Source organism: Canis lupus, chromosome 6, assembly GCF_011100685.1.
Source record: "Canis lupus familiaris isolate Mischka breed German Shepherd chromosome 6, alternate assembly UU_Cfam_GSD_1.0, whole genome shotgun sequence".
Taxonomy (NCBI): domain Eukaryota; kingdom Metazoa; phylum Chordata; class Mammalia; order Carnivora; family Canidae; genus Canis; species Canis lupus.
In genome coordinates this window covers 68,154,377-68,161,055 of record NC_049227.1, presented here as the reverse complement: position 1 = coordinate 68,161,055, position 6,679 = coordinate 68,154,377, and positions in this window count along the sequence as shown.

Sequence of the window (6,679 nt, the reverse complement as noted above, 5' to 3'; positions counted from 1 at the left end):
CAAAACAGAATCTTCAGATCTGGGACTCACCCTCGAGTTAGACCATGTCATTTTTGCTTCGTTCTCTTGATCGAAGCAAGTTAGAGGGTGAATCCAGGTTCAGAGGGAAGGGAAATAGATTTTACCTCTTAATGAAAGAAAGAACAAAATTTTAAAACTGTCATTAGCCCACCATTTGTATATGGCAGAGAACTGTATACTGTGGGTACAGTTCAATGAAAAAAAAGTTAAAAGAAGAGTGAGAAGGAGAAGAAGGAAAAGAAGGAGGAAGCTTGGGACTACCAGCTAAAGATTATAGACCAGTATTTTCAGAAGAGACTAAAATTATATAATATAAACATTTTGAGGGGAACGACATGACACTGCTGAATCATTGAACAGATTGTCAACTAAAATCATCTTGCTTTTTTTTATATATACATCTGTTGTCATAAGCACACTATACTTATTTTTATTTTTGAACGTATGTTGAATCAATAACTTGTGCTTCTTTCCAAAAATCATTTGATATGATTTTCTGTTATAACCAATTGTTATTGATGTCGATATCTAGTAAGTGACATGAATATCTACTCACTAGCTGTAATATTTAATATACATCAAATTTATTAGCTATAATTGTAGAATGCACTTTCTTTTTTAAAAGCTATAAATTTCAGACCATTGAAATATGAGTATATTTTCCAAAGACACCTAAACTGGAAAATGCAGAAAAGAACTGAACTTCATAATTTTAATTTCTACTTTATGTTATTTTTTAGTTATTATTATTATTATTTTATTGCTTTTTAAAATCTTAAGTTTAATCTAATTATTTACTTAAATAGACATTTTAGAGGTTAAAGGATATGCCAACTTGAAATCACTAGTAAAATATGAGGAGTAAAAAAGATCTTTAAAAGATAATACAGTACATCACATTTTAGCATGACATTTCATCATTTGAAATTCCTTTAAAGCACAAATTTTGATTTTGATTTAAATTCTACTTTGTATTTCTGAATCTTTGAATCAATGAGGAAACTGAAATCACAAGGACATTTGCCAACCTGTGGAAAGACTTCTTGGTTCCCTGCAGGATAAGGTCTAAGGAAACTTACCTCCTATGAGGTCAGCTGACAAGGAGTAGCAGCTTTCTCCCTATTCCTTTTCATATCTTTTCATCACAAACTGTCTCTAAATGGTTCTTATAGCTCTGGATTTAAATGAACATTAGAGCTGTGTTAATTCTTGCAATACCATTGGTTATTCAATGTGGAGGGATATCAATTTCTAAGTGGTTCAAATTCTTTAATGCTATTTTAGACCTACATATTATTGTTAATGTAATGGAGTATACAAATTTATAATAAATGTCAATTTTCTGAGGTAGATGAAAATAAAATTAGGATTTTGAAGAAAATTTCCTTGGAAAATTTTAGCTCATATGCATTAATTCTTAGGTAAAGAATAACTTTAGTAAAATCAAGTGAATGAAAGAGTCTTATAAAATAATGTGGAATCAATTGCAGTTTTGAACTATTTCCTTATTTAAAACCAACCAAATGGTAGAAATAATGACAGTCCCAAAATATACCGTGCTCTTACATGCTTTTGTGATTCAAACAAAATTCAATTCAATTCAATTTCACTTTCCTTTGCACATGTGTGTATTTGTGTGTGTGTGTGTGTGTATGGGTACATGTGTCTGTTTATAACTTTAAGGATAGATGGTAGAAGAGAGATCGATAAACAAATTTATTCTTTAAATTGTCATATCCTGTTTGAATTCTCAATAATTTTAGTAACCCAACATAACATTTAAAAGCACTTTAGTCTGTGTGAGCTATTATAAATCATTCTAGTGGAATCCCTAATGTAAACTATCAGGGCTCTTTGGCACAAAAGTTCGGCATTATCCAAAACAGGGGAAAGTTAGATTTTATGACTATTATGACTGGCTTTGAGCAGTGAAAAATTAAATTTAATTAGTATTACAAAAATACAATCCTTGTGGTTTACCTTGGCTTGTCTATATGGCAAAACATCTGAGTCAATTAGGTTGAGTTTGGCAGATACACACATGCCACAAAACAGTATATGAAAGCATTCTATGCCCTATTCACTTGATCTAGTTAGATATAACTAAAATTCTCACATAAAAATACACTCAAATCAAACCTAAAATACTTTGAAGTTTATAACTATGACCACACTTTTTTCCTACAAATAAGATTCTGTTTGCCCTATATTCTGCTATTCTAAACTAAACAGGATCCCTACAATATCCACCCCAGCATCTTTTGCTTTCATGGAAAGATCCTGTACCTACATTGTTTTCCATTCACAAAATCTGAATTTTCAACTGTCTTGTTTTGGAATCTACCTCTTCCTTTGTCAACAATAAACTCTAGTTGTTGGGCAATTCATACCATTTCAATAAATGCTCGGGGGTGCCAAAAAGTTATTTTGTTAAGTTCTAGTGTGTGTTAGATTCCTCAATGAACCAAAGCAACTAGTTAATTTTCACCTTATATCTAATCAAATATATGCAAAGAAAATATTCAAACTAGTAATTTCAGTAGAATAGATCTTTTTTTTTTTTTTTTAAAGATTTTATTTATTTATTTATTCATGAAAGACTGAGAGACAGAGAGAGCCAGAAACAAAGGCAGAGGGAGAAGCAGGCTCCATGCACCGGGAGCCCGATGTGGGATTCGATCCCGGGTCTCCAGGATCGCGCCCTGGGCCAAAGGCAGGCGCCAAACCGCTGCGCCACCCAGGGATCCCCAGTAGAATAGATCTTTATAAATAACTGATCAAAATCCTTGTAATACATAACAGTAGTATGCAAATCATCATGTGTCTAGAACCAATGGAATTGATTGACAGATGCTATGCATTTTCCAATATTGAAGAAATCCTCATTTACACACTGTCAAAAAGAAGACAACAGACAAAATGGAGCCACGTATGCTAAGTCCCAAATGCACAAATCAAGACTTAATACCTAACCTAATTGCAGTTTAAGCATCTCTCAAAATGTAACCATTAACTAGAACTACCAGGTCAGCACTAGTGAGGAAATCTTCCCAACATATCTCTTGTGGCTTAGAAGGAGGTGCTTGCATGAAACAACACATTTTTTGCTAATAAACTTCTTTTTCCCACCCCTTTCTGTCTTTAAAAACTTACCTTTTCTACAGCTCTTTGGAGCTCTTTTCTATTCGTTAGATGGGACACTGCTCCATTCGTGAATTGCTGAGTAAAGCTAATTAGATCTTCAAATTTACTTAGTTGATTTAAAAAAAAAAAAACACATTATACACATGCATACAGCTCTAAGTTTTTTTTTTTTGTCTGATAGGCAGAGAAGTATTCTTGTAAAAAATGTAAACAGTATATAAATATGTGACTACCTCCAGGTACCTTAAATCTGTCATCTTGTAGAAAAAAAGTCTTCAATATTTTGAGTTCTATTTAATTTTCCTTCAGTCATGTAATTTAGGTTGATATACCCAGAATCAGCCTTATTCATTGCTATTCACTAAAGGTACAGTACAACTTCAAGAAATGTGTTTTTAGAACTTTGACTTAGCAATACCATCACCACTTGACATAGCAAAAGAGAGAGAAAAAAATCTCTAAACATGTTTCCACTGAAAAAACTGTTTGCAGCTACTTCTAGATTTATATGCAATTCAATAGCCCAATAGTAAGACATTAAAGGCACATGAAATAGTTTCCAACTTGATTTTTAAAAAAATATCCAATGATTTTTTTTACTATCTTTATTATATAGTCCTAATTAGCATTTTTTATTTATATAGGACTTAGAGAACAGACTGTTTTGTGCATTGGATTAAATTAACTAAATAAAGAATTTTAAGACATTTTAACTCCAGTGTTAAAATGTTACATAAGCATATCTTTTTTTTTCCCCCCACCATTATGCAATCACAAAGACTTCTTTTTACCAAACCTAATTCTGAGCTGGTCCAAGGATTCCAGTTAATTTTGGTTTATTTGAATGGACTCAATCTGGACGTGTTCTGATGGGCTGTTATCCTGTAGCAGAGTCTAAGAGTCACTGAGAGGAAAGGTCAAGTAAATAGAATGTACAGCAAGTGAGCAGGTCCTTAGAAGGCAGTGGCCTGAGGACTGGAGCTGGGAATTCCTGAGGGTTTGCTAAAGACAAGAAGCAATGTTATATTCTGAACTTTGAATGTTCTGTGACAACGAATGGATTATACACTATGATGGAGCCCTGAGAAATCACACTGAGGTCAGAAATAGGCAATGCAAACGAATCAGAAGAACATAGAGGGAAAAAGCCAAGTGAATTGGTTACCCTTGGGGAGAAAAAAAAAAAAATCTCCCTTCTCAGGGTCTCTGACTGGGCCTAAGAATTAAACTGAAGCAAAACAGATTAACAGGAGAAAAACATACATATTTGGTGACATTTTTACAAGGGAATTATCACAAAAGAACAAAGACCCAAACAAGTGACCAGAACAGAAATTTATACCATTTGGATAAACAAAGATAAAGGGGTTTGACCTGAGGCAGTCAACTGCAGGGAACAGAGTAGGAAGGTAAAGGATTAGTTTAATGAGGTCCCTTTGTACAAATTTCTCAGGTTCAATCCCCTGTCTCCATTAAAACAATGTCTTTGTCCTCAGGGTATAGGAAGGGCACCTCCCCTCAGAGTTTTTTCTCCTGCTTCCAGGATGAAAAAGGAAGATCAGAATGTCCTTCTTGTACCTGCTATTTCTAAATAGCCCCTAACTCAAAAATAATCAATATGCCAAAGCAGCATATTTGGGATGACATATTCTACTCCTTTACTACTTGATTTCCATTTTCAGGGTTTTCAGACCAACTGAATGTCATCAGCTAGAAATGTCTAGCTTGCAAGGTTCTAATATTTAAACAGAGTTAACAAAGGAAGATAAGAATATGAGACAGCCAGCTGAGTAGAAGTTGTTGGCGTCTCACCTGATTAGATAGCCTTGGAAAAATGCACTCCCAACTTCCACATGCTCCTCTCTGAAGGGCTGGGATCTGCAGTCATCTTCAGAGGACTGTCCTTTTGGTGCTTAAGCCACTTCTCCCAGAGAGGAAAATACCTAGGGGTTTCAGTTCCCACAGGGCATATAGCAGCCAATGAGGTACTGGTGTCATAGTTAAGGGCCCAGCTGCCTTACCCTGACATAGGACAAACTGCAATGTAATTTATACTCCAGCAATCTCAGCACCTGCAATTTCACCTTGCTTTCTTTCTTGGCCTTAAGCTATTCCGTTAGCTCTACTCCGGTTCTGTTTTCTCCTGAGAACACTTGTACACAAATTCCGCTCTCAGTGTTCTCTTCTGGGGAAACCAGACTAAACCACCTGCAAAACAATCAGGACTATACCAGCAACTCGATTTGAATTATAGCCATGATCCAAGGACAAATGTTAACCGCTCACTATGCAGATGATGCTCACTATGCAGTTAGAGCTTCTGTTAGGTGTGGATAGGTTTTTCACAAAGCATAGTCTGAGGATCACCTGCATCAGAATCATTTTGGATGACAGTTAACGTGCAGGTTTTTAGGCTTTGCCACATGTCTATTGGATTAGAGTCACTGAGGCTGGGACGAGGAAGCCAGTATTTTTAAAGAAAGCCTCTAGGTGATGCTTATGTACATAAAAGTTTAAGAAACTCTGATCTAAGTCATGTATGAAAAGCAGGTTTATTTCCTAGCTCCCAGATGGTCGGAGCTGCTATTTGTGGCATAGTCTAGGCTGGCTATAACGGAGAAACCAGACAGATCTGACGTTATCTGAAAGTATACACACTGTCTGCCAGGAATGAGTCAATTTCTTAGAGATAATAAACTCATTTAAGACTCTTTTTAAGGATGAGAAATCCAAGATCTAGAGAGGTTAAGTGATTTGCCCAATAACATGAAAAGGCCATCTTCAGATGGAGCTAAAGCCCAGCTATTCTAATTCCCAAACCTTTGTGCTCCTCTCCTCCAGCTACCTCCTGTGTATATTTACATATAAATATACTACCACTCCCAAATTAAAGCAAAATAATAATAAAGATAACAACCACCATGATGTCTGCAATCAGGTAAAGTTTGGCTAGGAATGTTTTCATGCACGTACATACACATGTACACACACACATATCTGCTTCACTGGGAAAAGATGATTTGTTTCATGCATAGTTCTCAACTTCCACTATACCACATCTATCCTATAAGGTTGATTCTGATCTCTGCAGAAGCTAGACACAGAGCAAGCTCCATATAGAAATATTTTCATATACATGTGACTTTGTCTAGAATATTCTAGTATATTCTTTATCTAAAACATCTAGTGGCTTAAACCACCAATATCATTATCAAAATTATACACAAACAAAATATCAAGCACTTGGCATCATATAAATAAAGCAAGTATTGGTTACTTGTTCACTGTTTAACCAGTTGATTTGTTGTCATGTGGACAGAGTATTCGTGTTTATACAGTTGTCTATATGACTACATTCCAATCATAAACACAAATGTTTTGGGGATTTTCTTTTGTTTTTGAATGCCAGTGCTTTGATCTCTCATTAATGCATATCAAGTGTTAAGGGCAAAATTTTAAATCTGCACATTTTTAAAATTTCAATCTTTTAAGCTAGGGGAAAAAATGAAAAATC